Source organism: Typopeltis vanoorti, chromosome 17 (genome assembly GCF_054136105.1).
Source record: "Typopeltis vanoorti isolate ZY-2024b chromosome 17, IOZ_Tvanoo_1.0, whole genome shotgun sequence".
Lineage (NCBI taxonomy): Eukaryota > Metazoa > Arthropoda > Arachnida > Uropygi > Thelyphonidae > Typopeltis > Typopeltis vanoorti.
Genome location: NC_143565.1, coordinates 48,178,430 through 48,200,392, shown reverse-complemented (window position 1 = coordinate 48,200,392; position 21,963 = coordinate 48,178,430).

Below are 21,963 nucleotides of genomic sequence, written 5' to 3'. Positions count from 1 at the left end.
TACGTAATTAAATTTACGTAACTTCCACATAAAACCAACCCAATAAATATCATCTTCCAGCTAGTCCACATGTGAATTTTCTGAAACTCATTCGCTCTCTCAGAAATCCTGACAAAGGATTTCTGAAGAACACTCGGGAACCACGCTCTCCGATTCTGGATTGCATGATAATTTCTGCACTCGTTCTTTTCATTATCTTAAATCAACTGGCAGCAAAACATTTTACTTGATCTCTATATTTTACCTCACGTCCTCTGAACCTACAGGTGGAGCGGTCGCAGGCACAACAAGCCTTCTATAAGCATAAAAACGTGAGTACACATGAGCAGCTTATTCATCTTCCTTAATTTCATCGATTTCTTAGTGAACAGGTAAGTGGATGGGTGGAGTCGCATGTATCCTAAAGTGTAGCGATTTATTTATTTTTTTATTTGAAAAAGGAGTTTCCATTATTTTTATCAGCCTAAACGAAAGAAGAAATTCTTTTTTTCTTCATTGACATCAGATTACTACAATAATTATGTAAACTGCATCCGTTTTAATACTTGCATTTACAATCTATATTCATAATTTATTATTATTATGTTAAAAATGTTTTTGGTAAAAGAAACGAACAAAGATTTTCAAGGAATAAACGAACAAGAATACCTTCTTCGAAGACTTCACAAACCTAGCAATCGAGATGTTTGATAATAACAGAATAATATGACTAATTTAAATTAAGGGATATTACATCCCATATCGTTTCTTAGCCGAATAAGAAACTCAAAGAGTTTCATGCCGAATATAGTAGAAACTATAAATAAAGTTCGGCGATTCCAAGCGTAAGCAAATACCTGGATACTGCAGCATCTGACCCTAAAGGTAGTGCAAGCTGAGGCAACTCATGTCTAAGGTGGAGCAAGATCCCATCACTATAAATTAACTAAAAATGCACTTAAATTAATTAAATAAAGGCATATTTTTTAATTATCCAAACGAGTTAAAAAAATTGAATAAGTAAGTAAAAATTATTGAAATGAAATGGAGAAATAAAAGAAAAACAAATAGCGTCAGAATGTTCAAAGACGGAAGCAATAAAACCATATTGTTGTTCACTTCATCCCTCTTTTATTACTTGTCATTCTGGCACTATAAATGATGAATAACAAGAAGGGTGAAGTGAACAATAGTATAGTTTTATTGCCTTCCACTTTCCCTTGCTGTTTTGTCAGATTTTAAGTGAACATGTGTTATCCACATTTCAACCTTTTGTTGTTTATTGTTGTTGTTGCTTACTGATTTTTATTACTGAAGGTTTTCCCTCCTTCAACCAAGGTTCAGTATGTCTTCCGAAGTGCTAAATGACACTTGGACAAAGTGTGTCGTGAATTAACCCGAGTAGTTATATATTTTACGGAAATCTTTTTTAATAATGGAAAAGTGGCTTAGAACTAGGACTTTGAAAAGAAGAGCAAATGAAACAGGTGATGCTAATCCTAATTGTGATACACGTGTTCTAACGGCGAGTAAATCTGATACTATTAAAGTAGAAGAAACAAGCAGTTCAAAGAAAAAGTACAGTAGTAAATATAAACAGTTCATATTTTGAATTCGGGTTTACTTGGTATGGAGATGAAGGTGAACAGAAACCTCAATGTGTTTTGTGTTATGAAGTGTTGTCGAACGAGTGCATGAAACCCATTTAAAACCTAAACATTCTGATGTGAAAATAAGCAAATTGAAGCAAAAAGTCAATTTCAGAGACGCTTAGCGACATTAAATGATGGAAAGATGTAGTTTCGGCCATGGGGCCGATTAATAGCAAGGCACTGGAAACATCTATCTCTTAAGTTTGCGCATAGCGAAAACAGGAAAACCTCATTCTATCGGGGAAAATTTATTACTTCCAGCAATAAAAGATGTGGTAAAATTTTGTTTGGCAACAAGCTACTAAAGGATGTTGATTTGACTCCTCTTTCAATGTCACTGTAGGTCACAGAATTAATGATATTGCAGGTAACGCAAAATCTCAGTTAATCGAAAGAATTAAGAAGAGCCTTTATTATGCGTTAGACAGACGAGACTATTGATGTTACAAATGGTGTGCAGTTAATATGCAACGTAAGATATGCGCATGATAACAAATGACAATATTCACTTTTGTAGAAGTTTGTCATCCCGAACAACTGGAGAAGAAATATTTCGCACTCAATAATTACATAATACACAAAGGGATCCAGTGGGAAAAATGTATGGGCTTCTGTTTGGATGGAGCTCGCGTCCACTTACAGCAGGCATAGTTGAGGATTGTTTCTAGGGTCAAGGAAGTGGCTCGGGATATGAATCGGGCATATTGTTTCATACATAGGGAAAAGTTGGCCTTCAAAGGAATGCCAACAGAATTTAAAACTGTGCTGTACAACGCTGTAAAGCTAGTTAATTTTATTACAGCTCTACCGTTATGCGATGAAATGGGCAGGGAATATATACAACTTTTGCTTCATTCTGAAATTCGCTGACAATTCTGATTTTGCATCACTCCTTGTTGACGAAGCATGGTTATCAACATCATCCTATCATTCAGACATTTTTTTCGAAATTAAATGAACTAAATCTCTCCCTTCATCTTTAACTGTTCTTGATGCCTACGAAAATTAAGGCATTCGAAAAACAAAAAACTGGTGTTGTGCATTAGTTATGTAAAATACAGATAATTTGCACCTTTTTAAACATTGGAATCCCTTTTAGTGTAAAATGATATATTTTTTTTTTGATTCTGAGTTTCCTGGAAAGGGTTTGTGACCACCTCAAAATTGTGAAACAGAATTTTGAAACATATTTTCCAAATAACTTTTATAAGAAATTTCTGTGGGTTCGAGATCGATTTCAGGCTTATAGTCACGAGAACGTCCTTTCATTATCGAAAACAGTTAACTGAGCTTTCAAGTGATAGTGGGCTTAAAATGCAATTCCGTTATCTTGGTTTGGCTCGATTTGGGATCGCGCCTTAAATGAGAAGTGAATTTCCCGAATTATCTGAAGAAGCACTGAAAATCGTCATGCAGTTTTCTACATCTCTTGTGAGAAAGGATTTTCTCTTAGTGTGCGTGCCTATCTTCGACTGAAGTTGACCAACATGGAGCCCGATATACAGCAACTCTGCAAAGGCCAAGAAGCTGAAACATCTCATTAAAAATAGTAACATAATTATATCGTATTATTTATTTGGACTACAGTTTCCGATTATTCTCGATACTGGTTTTGGAATTAATGCATTTCCAAAAGCGGGGATGAAACGAAAGTTACGCAAAGTGACGTCATGGTATGGCTCAGCTCTACTGGTGGGGAGGATAGCTGCATCCCATTTAGCAAAGTTCCGTATCTCGTACGGTCGCTTGCGGGAATATGCGGACGAGAACCGAATCCGTCGCATGCAGACAACAACAACATCTGTGCAGTCATGGATTATACAGAAATACACATCACAACGTAACGAATACAAGCAACACACAGGATGGATATAAATAAACCCACATGATTAATGAATCTGCCAGACTTACAATGACCACTGTTGTGCCTCTGGATAAAACAGGCAGATATAATTAAACCACAATCACAACACAATTAGTACAAATCATATGTGTATGGTGTATACGGGATACGGTCGCTGGCGGGAAAATGTTCCCAAACACGTGGGTAGCACTTTGCTCCTGACATCGGGGTTGGACTGTTTATAGATATCGGGAATGATCTCACATAACAGGATGTCTTAAATTTTTTTACTGGTCATGGAAAACTCGTCAGGAAAATAAGGCGATTCGTATAGGCCGGAAGAGTGTGTGTGTTGTGTGTGCGCGTGCGCGTGTGTGTGTGTGTGTGGAGGGTGGGGAATTAATGGCTTTGGAATGATCTGAGTGAAATTTTGGGATATATGCAGGAGAATAGTTTGGACAGGACAAGGGATGTCATCCATGATGGAATCCATGGATGTGAATTTCGTATTCAGTATTATGATGAATGGAGAAAGATAAGAACATCATTCCCTCATCTCACAACGCACTTAGCGGGTGGAACAGTTTACATGTCGCAGGTCGAATCAGAGAGTGCATGAAGATAAAAGTTGTTCTGGGGCTAGTTTCATGAGTGTGGGCAAATGAATGAGAATAACATATAAAATATAAAAGTTGATGTGGGGTAGATGAATGGGAATTGAAGATAAATGTCATTGTGGGCAGATGAATGAAGGTCTCAGTGGGATAGCGGTGACATTCCCCATCCATTTTCCCATGGTACCAACGGCGCTAAAAAAGGTGTTGTTGTGTGGTGACCTTAATGACTATGGACAGATGAATGGGGATGACATAAAATATAAAAGCTGTTGTGGGCAGATGAATGGGGATGTCAGCGTGACGGAGCTCATATTCCCAGTCATTTGCCCAGACAAATCGGAAACTGTTTTATTTGTTTAATAAAAATTAAAACTTTGTTCAGGGATGATACACTTTTAATCGTTTACTTCCAACTTAATTATGTTTTCATATGTATTCACAACATGTTTTTAATTTGTTATGTTATAAAAGACACAGTTTTTCCAAAATGTTGGTAATTCTCACATACATTAAAAAAATGACATAACTTAGTGGTCCGTAGAATTTTTTTAGGCATTTTACTGGTCCTTGGGCTTAGAAAGGTTGAGAAACGCTGCTGTAAGTCATTCTGAAAATAACTTTTTCGAATAGGATGATCAGTGACTTTTGAAAGTCATCTTTAATACGCATAAAACTATTTGACATCAATCTAGAAGTGTAAATATTATAAAGCGAATACTAACGAAAAAAACGCAATAAAATTATTAAAATTAAAGATAATTCATAATTTCTCTAAAACGTCAAATAAATACAACCGAGAACTAGACAATAAAGAATGACAACATTCTAGTGAACTAGAAATAATTGCGTACGTAATACGCAATTAACATGAAACGTTGACATACTGAGTAAGTTCATTATGTCAAATGAACATTATTTGAAATGTTCATTTGAAACAAACAACCAGCATCGAAAATAAAAGGTTAATAAATATGAATCCCGTAATTCCTAGTGACATGCACCTTTGAAAGCGTTGTGACAGAAGATTGTGAAGTGAGTGACGTCTACCCTCCATACCACTTCGAAAGCGGTGAAATAAAATCCAGATGAAATTCTGAGTTTAGTTAGCAGCTAAAAATGTTTTTGTTGTCGAGAACAAAGTCTCCAAATTATGTGATCCTTTGTCAAACCATAGCGAAAAAAAATCTAGTTCGAGCTCATAAATTTTCTTGAATGCGACTCAGATGAAAAACAAAAATTCTGTATTCTCTGTAGGAAAAAATATAAAGTGATTACAAACAATTGCAAAGTGAACTTAGCGATAAAAGTTTCAAGTATAAAATTTGCTATAAAACCATTTTTATGTTATTTATTTATTGGTCTGTAAAATCATATCGATGCAAGAAAACAAAAGAAAAAAGAAACGAAGTCCTTTTTTTTTCACAAAAATGTGAAAATAAGGAAATTGGTGTGCATTCCAACAGAAGTTAGCAGACGATTATGAATTTGAAAGTGTACTCGGAATCAGTCTGATTTATAATATATATCCGGGAATCGCACATTTACTGTGAAAACGCCAGTGATCAGATGGCAACACTACAACTCTTAACAATGAAAACTAATTTATTGTTCTCTTCGTTGGACACGAATATTAAAAAAAGAAAAAATAACGATACTGCTAATTATGACGACACGCATTATGTCGTAACTGAATTAACTGTGTATAAATATTGCAGTGTAACTTATTTGTTCAGAGGATGTGTCTGTAGGTGCTGTCTTAAAACTGATTTCTGAGGAAAATATTGCATCGAACAACCGCCAGCTGGGAGATTACTTATTTTGATGAAGCGTTCAGGTATCTTTGAGCTAACCCCGATTTCTCTAATAAGTACAGAAAATGGGATGATGAGATCATTCCTGGGCGGTTGGTTCGGGAAAAAAATGCTCGATTTTCGTAGAAATCAAAGTTTTATGCAGTGGCCAATTGGTAGCCTTCAGATGGGTTGTGGACGGTGGGACATCTAAAATAAGACGTATTTGCATGCATTTGTAATTTGGTCTCAGAATTTATTGGAACAACAGCAATAAATACTCTTGAAATTTACTTTGTGTCATTGATATTGTTAGAACAGATTGATGATTTAATCACATGTCAAGAAAAACAAGCCGAGCACTCTCTTTATTTAGAATATCGTGAAGATGGGTTCATCTAAATCTGATGGAAGAGGCAGATGGAGCACTGAAATACAAAGCGATATTCAATCAGTCTTTAAATTTGTAGGATTTCAACAAACAAGCGAAAAAATGATGTTATTGCACGTTTTGTAATTTTCTTGAAATATGAGTAATTAATACGAAAAGTAGTTAACATGGAAATCAACTTTTTGATGGTAAGAGAAATTTCCACAGTTCTTATTTTCAGAGTAGACCATTTTACACTCCCCGGATTGTCCATTTTTATGTGATGTCCACACGACTGTTTCTCCAAACGTATAATAGCAGAGTTGTAATCTCAACATGGTGACACAATTCATTTCCTAATGAAGTAAGATGATCGGTGTGTACCTCAGGGATCGGTTCATTATTATTCGGTCTTTAGCGATATCCAAATGATTTGACACGACTCGCACATTTCTTTGCTGAAGGGGTGCTGATGGGAGTGGTAATCAGAAATGCAACTGATTGAAGCACTTGCAGAATAATGTTAATAAGCCCGTACTGTGGACATAAAAATGGTTTTCAGTACAGTATTGGTATATATATAAAGTTATGCACTCTTTGGTGTAAATAAACATCCAGTGGCTTATTATACTGGCAGGATTGTGACAGAAAATATTCACTGTGATATCTTTGAGTCTCTCTGTTAGGAAGTAACAATTCAGAGACCATATAGAAAAGACTGTGCATAATAATAACTATGTATAACAAAACTCAGAGAATAATTGCAATACTAACGAAAACATTAATGATTATCGAGTATGGATGGAGTTATTTTGCCTATTTTCAAGGCTTGAATAAGCCTCCTCTTCGCTACTGGGCTCAAGTTTGGTCTCCTAATTTCCGACGTGATGTGGATATACTTGAGATAGCGCAAAGTAGATGTTAAAGATAATACCGGGAATCTGGAATGCATAATATACAAAGAGATTGAATATTTCTGAACTCTTGAAAGCAGAGAACAGAAGAAGGAGGGTGATATGACATAGTCTATCAAGATGGAAATATTTTTCAATTTATTAACGGGGAAACGGTCAAAGGGAATCCCTGGAAGTCGCGAATGAAACAAAGGTGAGAGAGCATGATTCTTCTCACATCGGCGCATTATTTTAATAGATTGCCCTTGGAGGTGATGAGTGCAGGTAGCGTATCAAGAGAAGGTATAACACCTTGTGTGGATGATAAGTGGCCTCCTTGGATGAGTTACGGATTTCTTGAAGGTCTCGCTTAATACTACTACTACTACCACTACTAATAATAATTTGGTTTCTAAACGGTTTGTTATGTCTCAGATAAATTACATGCATATATGTAAAATTAAAGCAATAATACCACATTTTCTTTCAAGTGACTAAAGAACAGATCCTGCTTAATATCCTCATATTATGCAAAATGTGCAGTTGATATTACAGCATAATTCATGCATTGTTAGTAATAATACTCCTACAATAATACTTTTCTGTTGTAATACACAAAGAAGTATGATTGCTTGTTAAAGTGTACATTTTGGTTTTAATTTTTATAAATATAAATATACATGGTGGCCATAAATTAACTTTCTCTCTTTGGAGGTATCTATAGCTAAAACTAATACAAGAATTAGACTACATTTTATATTGAGACTTTAGAAGGCAAGGGGAGATGAATTCCGCAAAAAAAGATTTAGTACCAAAAGTTGCAATAGGGGAAATTTTGGCGCAGGTGGAGACGAAAGCAGTCAAATATTTTTGCAGTAAATGCAGGTAAAAAGGATTATAGTAAAAAGGGATTGCGAACGTTCAGGAAGTTATTCGAATGACTGACGAATTGTGCTCAATATGCGTCCTAACTTGCCTCAGCATGCTTTACTTGTTAAGTTGTTTTACCTTAAACAGTGCAATACCGTAGCGGCCCTTCGGGAAGTTAAAGGCTTCATAACCTGCGTACGGGTCCTATGTCAGCTGTTGCACTGAGAGCTATGATTAAGAAGTTTGAAGAAACTGGATCACTAGGAGTTAAACCTGGCAGAGGACGGAAAGCAGTGCAAGAAGAGACAGTAACAGTCGTTGCTACTGCGGTGTTTGACGACACAGGGACCAGTACTGGTCTAAGCGCTCGTGCCATAGCTAGCAAACTTGATATGGCTTATAGTGTGTGTGTGTGTGTGTGTGTGTGTGTGTGTGTGTGTGTGTGTGTGTGTTATGATCCATCGAGTCGTTTCCGACTCCTGGCGACTCCACAAACATACACTCTCCATTCCTATCTGCCCCTGACCATGTCTTTTAGAAACTTCAAGCACACTCCAGTTGCTTCTTTAACTCCATCCACCCATCGAATTCTTGGTCTTTCTCTTCTCCTGCTTCCATCAACTTTAGCAAGCATCATCATCTTCTCCAGAATGTCATTTGCACGCATAATATGTCCGAAGTATGACAATAATTTTTACTTGATGATCATAGCTTCAAGAGAGCAATCTGGCATTATTCTGTCTATCACCGATTTATTGGTTTGCTTTGCAGTCCATGGTATTCTTAGTAAGCGTCTCCAAACCCATAATTCAAATACATCTATCTCCCTTCTTTCACTCTTTCTCAGGGTCCAACGTTCACATCCATACAGCACCACACAGAATACCATTGCTTTCAAGATTCTGATTTTTGTTGTGAGGCTAATATATTTATCTTTAAAGATCTTGCTTAAATTTGTCATTGCTTTTTTTCCGAATAATAATCTTCTTCTAACTTCTTCGGTGCAATAACCATCTTTATCAATTCGGAATCCTAGGAACACAAAATTGTTAACTGCTTCCATTTTCTCCCCATCTACTTCAAAATTATTAAGTTGACATATTGCCATAAATTTTGTCTTTTTGAGGTTAAGTTTAAGACCATATTTAGCACTTTCTTCTTTAACTTTCATAATAAGCTCCTTCAAATCTTCTTCGCATTCTACTAGCAATGTGGTATCATCTGCATACCTCAAATGGCTTATGGTATAGTCTGGAAAATCTTAAGGAAAATGCTTCGCTTCTATCCGTATAAGTTCAGTCGTGTGCAAGCACTAACTACTGCAGATTATGATAAGCGCATGAATTTCGCGCTAACGTTTCTTGCCTGAATGTAATTCGACAAGGACTGGCCTTGCAGAATATTGTGGGGTGATGAGTCTCATTTTTTTTTGAATGGGTCAGAAAACACTCACAACTGTTCCAGTTTAATTATTATTATCATTGTAACGTACCATATATCTCCAGCTGGAGATATATGGTACGAATGAGCGACGCGGCTGTCGCTTACACCGTTGAAATGTTATTATTCCATTCTTGTTTTCGGCTGCGCCAGCGCCAAAATTTCCCCTTATCGGCGACTTTTGGTACTAAATCTTTTTTTCGCAGAAATCATCTCTGCATGACTTCAAAAGGCTGCGTTTTAAATTTGGTCTCATTCCGTTTATTAGTTTTAGCTACAGATGCCTCCAAAGAGAGAAAGGCATTTTATTGGAGAAGGGTGTTGTGATGGCAAACGAACGGTTGCATGGTTGTATTGCTGGTCCGTTTTTTATAGTTTTAATGTGGTTATAACTCCTGTTTTTAATTTAAAAGTGTCATAAAGTAACTCTACTTGTCACGCTGAAGACAGTGATATATAATTCATCGAAATCGGCCAAGTGGAATCCAAATTTTTAGTGTGCTAAAAATTGAACAGAGTTCACCATGGTCACTAACGAGCAAAGAACAAAGGACGTCGCCATCTTTACAGTTGTCCAAGGGAAGAAAGGTGAGTCATGAAGTGCAACAAGTGCCTGAAGGATTTATCGTCCGATGGAAGTCACATAACCTGCAGGAAATGGCTTAGGAATCTTCACTTTTCATGTTCTGTATTTTCAGAAACAACATGGCAACGCAAATCCAATGCCAAACGACAGTAATGGAAATTCTTTAACTGCAGAGAGAACAAAGAAACGCCACCACCCACTGTGCAACTGATTACGCCGGAGGCAGAATCAAACGATGAACTGAACAGACAAAAAAATAAAAACTATGAGTCTTATAATTTGAATTCTGTAAATTTATTACTAGAAAAAGGTTTAGAAAATATAAAAGCCAGCTTAGTTTATCTTGTCCAAGAACTATTTGATAAACAGAATAAACAAATAACAAAACAAAAAATAGCGAATATGAAAAGTTTGTTAAATTTAATAATACAACAGTCGAAGAAGTCGCACATACGGTAAAAGACATTAAAACCAGATTTAACGTACTAACTGACAGGCAACACAAATTGATAAAAGACACATCCGAATTCAGTTAAGAATTTAATTCCCTAAAACTACAATACTAACTTTTTAATCAACAACAACATAAAGAAGAACTTGTCATAAACGGTCTTCCATAAAGTGAATCCACAGAAAATCTCAGAGACGTAGTTATAAAGTTAGGTTATGCAATTGACATCCCCCTACAGCATAATGATATTCAGACCATAAATCGGATTTCCAGGAAGAACAAAAAACAAGGCTCGCCACTACCTGCACCAGCCATAGTTCGTCTGACAAGCAAGGCTACAAGAGACAATCTCATAAAAGCCAGCAGACTGAAAAAAACAAGTTGTCAAGGACTTAAACGCAACGCAATATAATACCCACTCTTTCTCTCTGAGTATTTAACATCTTTCAATCAGAATCTGATGTACCAAGCAAGAAAAGCAAAAACAGAAAAAAATTATCACTTTTTGTGGATCAAAGACGGCAAGATACTCTTGAGAAAGTCACAAACTTCACAATCTATACAAATTAAAAGTTCGGAAGACGTAGATAGACTGCCAGAGTGAAATAAAAAACTCCAATTTAGTTCAAAAAGGAGACCTCAACACAAAAAAATGAATGTGAACAAAGAGATAGATGTAATCACACCAGAATACAACAGCAACTGTACTTTCGACTCGCTTGATGCATGGAAACAACAACACATAGTACAAGCGAGAGGACTCTCAATCTTGCGTATTACCATCAGAAGCATCCGAAAACATTGGTTATTATTACAGGCTTTGAGGAATTACACCGGTATTATCGATATATTGGTCATAACAGAAATATCTATAACTAATGACGAAGTGACTGCTTTCCAAATTCCAGGCTTCCAACAACATAGATCATGGTGCCAAACAAAAAGATGGAGTGGAATATTAATATTTATCGAACATAAATTAATAGCCAAAGAAACTGCCTATCAATTTGAGTATGCTGAAACCCTTTGCCTCGAAATCACTAATACAACAAATAGACAGCATCCAATAATACTAAATGCTATTTACAGACCACCAAACCTAAACATGATAAAATTCTTTCACGAACTCAATTGCTAACTTTCACTCCAAGAATTATGCTCAACTGAATACATAATGATAATCGGCGACATAAACATAAATATTGCAAACGAAAACCAGAACAATACTGTACAATACCTAGACACGCAATCCATGTATAATCTAATACCAACAATTACATCATGTACTAGAGAAGAAATATTCGGAAATACTATCACTGCTTCCTGCCTAGATCATATAAACCTCCGAGCACCACCAAACAGTTACACTGCAGCAGTCCTAAAATGCAAAGCAGATCGTTATTTCACGGATCTAAACCTGCACACTAAGCCAATATCCATGCCCTTCAGAAGAAAAGCAATACAAAACAATAATAGACGAAGAAATAGTCAACCACGAGATAAGAAAAACCAACTGGGAACACCTGGCATTAAATTCAGCAGATATCATATACAACACTATTAGACTCGCACTGGAGGAAATATATAAGAAAGCTGCAAAAAAAGTCAGAATTCTCTCAAAAACAATCCAAAATCCTTGGATAACACAAAATTTAATCCTAGAAATACACAGAAAGGACGCTCTATGGAAAGAATTAAAGCGATATCCAAATAACACAGCTTTAAAAACTGAATATAGGATAACAAGGAATCGCTTTACAATACAAATAAGGAATGCAGAACGAAACTACTGCAGAGACAAATTAACTTCTGCACAAAACAACATGAAACAAACCTGGCATCTGATTAATGAGATGCTAGATTCTGTTCCCAACACCACTGCCTCCGAAGCCATAAAACACATCTTCATGAAACACACAAAACCTATCCAACAACTAGCAAATGACTTTAGCCAATACTTTGCAGACGCCATCCAAGAACTGCCACAGAAATATTCCTCCAATCACAAAACGTGATCCTCCACTTGGACCACAATCAAAACAGACATTATGGTTCCCAACGATAAAAGAAGCAGATCTTCTCTCTGCAATACATCAAACAAAGACCCAGGAATTGATGGTATAAGACCAAAGGATATTCAAGCAACATGCAACTAGCTTAGGTCCTATCCTACTAAAATTAATAAATAAAATATTTAAAACAGGACAGATACCAAGTAAGTTAAAGACCGCCATAATCATGACCATATGCAAACATGGAAAAAGAAATTTAATCAGCAATTACAGACCCAAAGCAACATTACCAATTATCAATCAAATTATGGAGCGGATCGTACTGAAGAAACTCACAGCATATACAGAGACCTTTCATATTATCCCCAAAACACAATATGGTTTTGGGGATAATATAAGGGGACAACATCTCTCTTGGAAGACTTTAAAAACTTAATTAATATCGCCTTAGACAAAAACAAAATTGCCATGGTAGTCTTTATTGGTCTAACTAAAGCATTTCATACACTCACACATCAAACCTTGTTAGAAAAGCTGAGGCATGTTAGAATAGACGGTCCTCTGCACAGGTGGTTTACAAACTATCTTCAAAATAGAAAGCATATCACAAGTATAGGGTCAAACCGAAGTAGAGAGCTACCAGTAACCTATGGAGTGCAAAGGGAGCGGTACACTCCTCAACTCAATTCAACATTTACACGCACGATATTAATCAGCTACCTCTCAAATGTAAAATATTCCAATACTCAGACGATACAGCCATGACATCCATCCATCATAACACAAACATATCCCAAACAAATATGCAACATGATATAAATCTAATCACAGACTGGCTCACGAAAAACTCCACACACCTAAACTCAGATAAGACAAAATTAATGATATTCAGAAATCCACTGACTCGACCAGTTGATAACAAATATATAACCATCCAACATTCACTTTCCAACATAAAAAACACACAGAACAGCGAAACCACTATAATCACTCAGATTGAAACAATATGATACCTTGGAATTTACTTCGATGCAGATATGAACTCGAATAGCCACATAAACCATCTACACAACAAACTCCGAACAATAACTGGCAAAATCTACAGGTTAAAATTCATAGTTCCCACATGCCTAAACACTAATATACAAAGCACTATTCAAAATATACTAAGATACGCTATAACAATGTATGCTTTCTGTGCACCCTACAAACTAAATAGATTAATCTCGTTACAGTACAAAATCATAAAACTGATCTTTTGGGAACAAAGAGACAATAACGACTTTATATACCCTGCAATGCCAGAACACAAACTACTGACATCAAAACATTTATGTCAGTATGCAGCTTTGCTAAAACATTATTTCGATGCCAACTACAGGACAGTCAGAAACACATATCGCATAACAAGACCTCAGACAACTAATTATATCACATATAAATACAACAATCACTACGGAGAGGCCAAACGAAACTTCTACATCCCAGACATGATAAACAAATTACCTTTTGAATACAGAAACCTTACAAACTACAATAACCTGAAAAGAGCGCTAAGAACATACTATGAACAAGGAACACGCACCCAAAATTCCATACAAAAATGAAACACAATATATTCGTTCAAGTTTCAAGTTCAGCGACGCGCTTCAATACATTCCAAGTTTGCGTGCGTGTGTGTGTGTGTGTGTGTGTGTGTGTGTGTGTGTGTGTGTGTGTGTGTGTGTGTGTGTGTGTGTGTGTGTGTGTGTGTGTGTGTGTGTGTGTGTGTGTGTGTGTGTGTGTGTGTGTGTGTGTGTGTGTGTGTGTGTGTGTGTGTGTGTGTGTGTGTGTGGAATTTTTGGTGCGTGTTCCTTGTTCATAGTATGTCGTTAGAGCTCTTTTCAGGCTATTGTAGTTTGTAAGGTTTCTGTATTCAAAAGTAATTTGTTTATCATGTCTCGTTACAGTACAAAATCATAAAACTGATCTTTTGGGAAGAAAGAGACAATAACGGCTTTATATACACTGCAATGTCAGAACACAAAATACTGACTGCAAAACACTAATGCGTGCGTGCGCGAATTTCTCAAAAATAGATTTCGTAGCTTCCCAACACAGAAAAAAACCAATAAATAATAACCAACTGGTGTCATCCTCAGATAAGTTTACATATAAGCTTCGAGGATGAAAGCAGAGAAATTATTTCTCATCCAAGATGTATCATATGTAACCAAGTGCATGTAATGTACGTATCACATGTAAACCAAAGTATGTAATGTATGTATTATATGTAAACAAATGTATGTAATGTAAGTATCATATGTAAACAAATGTATGTAATAACTGTAACAAATGTATGCAATGTAATAAAAAATGTAAATCATGAGTTTACACTGTATGTTTTTGAGAATTAGAAATATAATATTTTGATTGCGTATGTGTAAATAATGTTGTATAATCACACCTTTTCAAACTTGAAAAAAAAAACTATGTTATAATCATTACTATTTAAATCTCATTATATGTAGCACGAAGTGCTAAAACCTTCTAAAATAATATACTGAACAGATGATCATTGTACATATGTAAATATTTGAAAGAACAATAAAATAAAAAAATTAAGGCTAGTTTGTAAAGTTGCTGTATTCAAAAGGTAATTTGTTTATCATGTCTGGGATGTAGAAGTTTCGTGTGGCCTTTCTGTAGTGATTATTTACAGTTATATGGTTGGCACTTTTCAATCTGTTCGAATTTTGATGAGCATATCAGTACAGTATCCTATATGCTTATTCCATGTCAGGTTGCACCTACGTAATGTTTTTCGTTGTTTTAGTTAGGTTCCGTTGTGCTTTAGAGAGAGAGGTGTGTCTATTTAAAGCAAATCTTCGTATTGATGCATTTGATATTTCTAGCCTAACCGCTTTGTGGAGGATATTTGCGTATGTTTTGAACAGGGTAGATGATAATATTGCTTCCCCCCGCACCTCCTTTGTTGCATCAGAATACCGCGGATGATTTGTACCTATTTCTTTGTTACGTACGATTTGTTTGAGAGATAATCAAAAATAAAGTAGGCGGCTCTCCGATGTGGAACTCCAAATTAGTGTATAGATATCTTCATGCACAGTGCTATCATTGTGCATGGAGAACTTGGTATTATCTCTACGCTAGTCAAACGTGCTTGCTCACTCCTGTGTGAAGAGGTGGATATTAACAAAGAACTTCAGTTTCTTTTTACTACTTTTCAACAAAATGATTATTCGAAGCAAACAATTAATAAGTTACTTTTCAATCAACCTCCTCACCATACTGAAGATAGGCATAGTGAAAAAGGCCACATTTCCATGTATCAGCTCCGTTTCGTCAAAATTGGCCAAAGATTAGCCAAAGTACAACATCCGGACTTCATTAACTCCTCTTCTAAAACTCCGTTCCTTGCTAAGTAGGCCCAAACAACCTTATATATTCCGGCGATTACCGAATATGATTCAACTGCGATAAACTTTATTGTGGCCAGACCGAGAAATCCATCGAATTACGGCTTGAAGAACATAAAAGGGACCTCACATACGGCAGAACAAGAACAAGAACAAGAGCTAGTGCTCTGTCAAACCATGTCTGAATTCTGCTAATGACGAAAACCCCGTTCATCCAGTTTTTGAGGACAAATCTGAAAATATCTTTCGCTGCTATGATGAACTAGAAAGAAGAATTGTGGAATCTAGAGAAATCATTTTTAATCAAATACAGTTTAACAGCAGCCTCAGTTATAATTTCTCAGACTGCCATTTTGTTGCCATCCAACTTTGGCGTTCACGAGATTTCGAACGTTTGCGCACGCCTAGCAATGTGGAGATACACAGAACAGCTTCAAATGTTCATACGCTGACGCTTTGATGTTTAGATTTTTTTTATTATTTTGCAATTTTTTGTTGCTTGTTCTCTCTTATTGTGGACCCGAAAAAATCTTCTTGAAAACGAAACCAGTCGTGCTGAATTAAAAGTATATTTTACTGTTTATCTCTCGGCTTTGATCACTATTCTCTGATCACTATTCTTAATATTTACCCTTAATGCGAAGCACATCCAGGAGGAGATATATGATGCTATGTATTAAAGGGTATAATATATAACATATATTATACCCAAGGTAAAAAAAAAAAACTTTCTACATCTATCTGTCATCCTGAGATTTTTATTTAATAAGGTCAAAGCACCTTATTCAATTATGGTAACTTTTGTTGGTAAAATATTTATAAGTTATTACATAAAACTAAGTATTTCTTAGCCTGGCTCTCACTGATGAGACCTCAATAAAGGTCAAAACCGGTCTGGATAGTGGTCCCTTGCCTTTAATACATAGCATCATACATCTCCTCCAGGAGATGTGCTCTGCATTAAGGGTAAATATTAAGAATAGTGATCAGAGCGTATTCTACCTTTACCACGAGTTGCCTTGGTCTTGCACTACCTGTAGGATCAGCTACACTTGCAACACTTGCAGGCGCAAACTTGACTTGTTTGTCTGTTTGCTTACTTGGGAAATGGAGTAAAACCAGATTTAAAATTGCTTGGTATCTTTAACATTTATTATACCCAAGGTAAAATATTTTCTACACACACACATATATATTTATATATATATATATATATATATATTTATTTATATACATGTAGAAAGTTTTTTACCTTAGGTATACTATGCATTAAAGATACCAAGTAATTTTATATAAACTTGGTTTTAATCCTATTTCCCAAGTAAGCAAAGAGACAAGTAAGTTAAGTTTACGTCTGCACTTAGTGTAAGTCTGAGTGAGTGCAAATCCTATCTCCTCAAGGGCATGTGCTTTGCATTAGGGGAAAATACTAAGGAAAGTGATCGTACTTACTCCACCTTTACCACGAGTTGCCTTAGACTTGCACTACGTGCAGGGCAAACTTGATTTATTTGTCTGTTTGCTTACTTGGGAAATAGAATTAAAACCAAGTTTATATAAAATTACTTGGTATCTTTAATGGGCACGCACGCACGCGCACGCACGCACACACACACACACACACACACACACACACACACACACACACACACACACACACACACACACACACACACAGAAGAAAACCTTGCTTAACGCGAATTCGATATGAGCGATAATCAGTTAACGCGAATGAGTGAAGTGATACTATTTCCCGCTTTAAGCGAGTCATTAATTAGTTAACACGATTTTTTTACGTTATGCGAAATTTTACTTTACGCGAAAGTTTTTATCGCCAATCTGTAGCGAGCGGAAAAGCTGGAAGTAGAGACATGAAAAGTGATGCTAGTTATAGTGATTGTGCAAGACCTGGGATACAGCGATTCTACAGTTTGGACTATATTAAATAAGAGCAAAGAATACAAGAAACAAGGAAAAGTTGCTACTGCTTCTTTAAGCATGCAGATCACCCGAAATATAAGTCATTCAATGATTGAGATGGAACGTCTTCTACCAGTCTGGATTGAGGATTATAACAAAAAAAAGAATACCTCTTAGCACAGGGAATATTCAGGAAAACGCTCCCAATATTTATACCTCATTGAAAGAAACGAAATTTCAAGAGGAATGTGAAAACTTTACTGCGAGTTTAGGATGGTTTGACCATTTTAAAAATCGAGCTGGACTGCATAACATAAGAACTTGGAAATCTGCTGGTGCTGATAAAGATATGTGGGAAAGTTTCCTGAAGAATTGCCAAAGATAATTCTGGATGGTGATTATGACGATCAGCAAATATTCAACGTCGACGAAACTGGTCTCTTTTGGAAGCGTATACCAACAAAAACTTTCCTAGCTAAAACTGAAGCATCTCAACTAGGATACAAAGTATCTAAAGATCGTCTTACTCTTTTATTAAGAGGCAATGCAGAAGGCAACTTTAAACTCAGGCCTATGCTAGTTTATCGTGTGCAAAATCCAATATCTAACATTATTGAAGAAATAAGCGCAATTGGATGACAATTCCATGAAACAGTCGAGCATGATTGAAGCATCTTTACCTTTTTTTTTTTTTGTAAAAAGTAGTTCAAAGTTCAATCAAGTGTTTAGACATTAACTAACAATTTATGTAATTGATTTTTATTAACTCACTGATGATTTTATCCTCTAATATAGATTATACTGTATTTGTTTTTCAAATTTACGCTAGCTGATGGGTGAATTATAATCATGCTTATTATTTATTTTATTCGCTTAACGCGATTTCTCCTTAGCGCACATTAATTGATCGCTTTAAGCGAGCTTTCTCTGTATATATATTTTCGCACATCCCATTATGATATCTAATATTATTTTATCAATGTATTTCAAAGTCTTGAGATGTTAAGACCCCGAGTATAAAACTTTAAAAATGCTATGATTTTCGATCAATCATGTGTTTATTAATTCTATTCTTTCTTGTGTGAGATTATACCAAAACAATTACAACAGTTAAACACGAAATTAACTCTACTGAGACTGAAATAAAAGCCCGTGGAATGATTCTAAGTATTTCTAGGTAGTTATATTTACTGCTGTAACGTCTGTGCAGGCAACAGCACTTACTTCATATGCAGTTGCTGGATTACAATTTAAAGGATAATGAAAGTATTTCAAAAGTTCAGACATTATGCAGCTGGATTCAGCTGGACCACCAACATACTGTAAGTCATTATAATACCTACAACCAAGCTTTTTATGAATCACCTATCTTTAGCTGACATGGTAATATTTGCCGGAGACAGAAGATGCTTTGTGCTTCAATCTGTACTTGGATTATACTACTAGATGTATCCTAATCAGTTTGTCCAATTCCAGAAGAAACGGCTTCTTCAGATCATTTACGCTGGATGCCACGTAAGATGTTACAGCAAAAATTAGCCTCCACGAAGAGGTTGTACTAGAGAAAGTGCTAACCGACAATAATCAGTTTTAATTCTCTGAATGCTAAGAATAATTCTGGTGATGTTAATACAAGTTTCAATCACATTACCGGAGTACTACAGAAAGATGATTAGAGAGAATACATCATCAACGCATCAGTTAGTTGAACAACCCGACTGTAATCCACTTGATGAACATGACGTCATTCTTCTTTTGAGAATAATCATTGAGTGGATCCCTATGAAGACAGTGATATAATGAGTTACTATCACAGCTGTGAAAACATACAATGTAGGAAGAAATATGGAAGATACCCAGCCTGTAATAAGATGTAGTCACATTTATCATCATTAGGGAAGACCTATTTGAAAGTAATGAATACAAACCACATTTCGATCCATACACAGCTAACATCGAGAAAAATTACGGAGACGTAGCAAATGTACACACAGACAACAACATACATGGAGTTTCTTCTCAAGTGACAACTTTGTCCACAGAGAGATGGATCGCATTTTGAAAATGAGTTCAGCAGTGTTTTGAACGCCTTCAGTTTTCTGTAGAAAATGCAATGTGTGCATATCAGAAGAATAGTACGTGAAAACATCAGTGAATATTTTCTAGCATTAATTGAATAAACATCACTCCTGTAGTATAATAGGTTAGACATAACAGCGGAAGCACAAAGGAAATAACATTTCTGATCGATTCGGATTTACCGGAATACCTGTTTTGAGATTTGTATAATTTCCGGATAAAACCAAACTGAAAAATACTTATTTACAGCTGGTCTATTTTTGAATTTCTTCTTTCTCTTTCGATGATACATTGCCACAGAAATCATCCTTGATGACAGCATCGCCTGTTCTTTGAAAAAGCACATCTGGCCTCCTGCACCTCGTAATGATTAATGAAAATTATCGAATAATTCTCAGTCACTTCTGCGTGTTCGCTAAGCATGTCCATTCAAACCCTTAATAGGCCAATTTGCTTTTAATCAATATTGAACAACCAATCTGCATTAAGTAGAGAATATTTCTAAGAAACATATTTATTTACAACTTTTTGGAAAGCAAATTTCTTGTAACATTTTTGCTTATAAATATTAAAGAGAAATGCAAGATTTCTAGTAACGACGAATACTCGGATAACCAACACGAACGCTTAACATGAATGGATTATTTATTAATAATTTTAATAAGAAAATGTAAAAAATTAGACACAGCTAGCAATTTGAAAAATAGGCATTTGTTAGTATTCAATTCGGAAATTAAAATCAAGTCAAAAATATATAAAAACTTCAAACACATTAGAAATTCTTTCATTAATGAGTACGAACAGCCATTCTAATCTACTGCCTTAAACCTGGAAAAAAACGGCAGAAAGCCAACTTTTTTTCGACAATATTCCACAGCTAACAAACTATTATTCATTACCCCAAAAGCATTTATCCCCGTCCTAAATTGAAAAATTAAAACTTATGCAATTTTTACGCCTTTCACTGATAATCGAAATTATGATTCCAATACCTTGAAAATGCGAAAACCACTCAAAGAAATTATTTAATCTTTTACCCATGGTAATTAAATTCCTTTCTCCCTATAAACGACTATCACCAACTGCTATCATCAAGTCAATAACCTGGCAATCTCATAACTTTTTTTTGTCTTTATGTAATACTGAATCCATCGAAACAGAACATTTTTCAGCATTTCTTGTTAATTATAATAACCAATTTTTGAATAAAAGTATTTTTGTTGTTTTTCTTACTAATAATAGGTTTGCGTTCAATGCTTTAAATTGTAACGTTTAAGATGAATCTTCTTCTATCTTGAAAAATAAGAAGACTTTTGCATTCCACTTTTAAAATCCACAATCAGTGAGATTTTAAATTAAAATTTTATACAGAGAGATTACCGAAATTTTAAAATTTCGATAATCAATGAGAGGCGTAAAGCAGGGAAATCGTTTTGCAGTCAAACAGAAGTACTTGGATCATGATTTGTACTCTCATGAGTTAATCACAGGAATATATTTAAAAAATACGTCATCATCTGTTTGAACGAATCTGCCTTCCTCCTAGAGAAAAGCTCTGATGTGTTTAATTTGCCCTGTGATTGCAGCTATTTCTCTAGTGTTTTCATTTATCTTCCTGAAGTTGTATTAAAATCGGGAGAGATGGAATATACAAATGGATTCTTTACTAATTCATAGGTAATGAAAATTTCGTCTAAGTTAATATCTTGAAACATTTTTTTTCATTAGTTCACAGAAGCTTCACAAAACAATTAATTGAAACACAATTAATCGAGCAACATTTTATCGAAAAACAGACAATCGATCAACAGTTTAATCGAAAAGGCAATTAATCGAAAGGAAGTTCTTCGGAAAAAAAAAGATTCTTCTATCGGTAATTCATCGAACACCCAATCTGTAGAAAGGCACTTTATCGAAAACATTTTTTTTTTGTAAACACAATTTATTGAAAAGCAATCAATCGAAAACCAACAATTCAGCGAAAGCACAAATCATTGCACTAAACCAAATATAATGCATGTAGAGTCTGTTTATCAAAAATA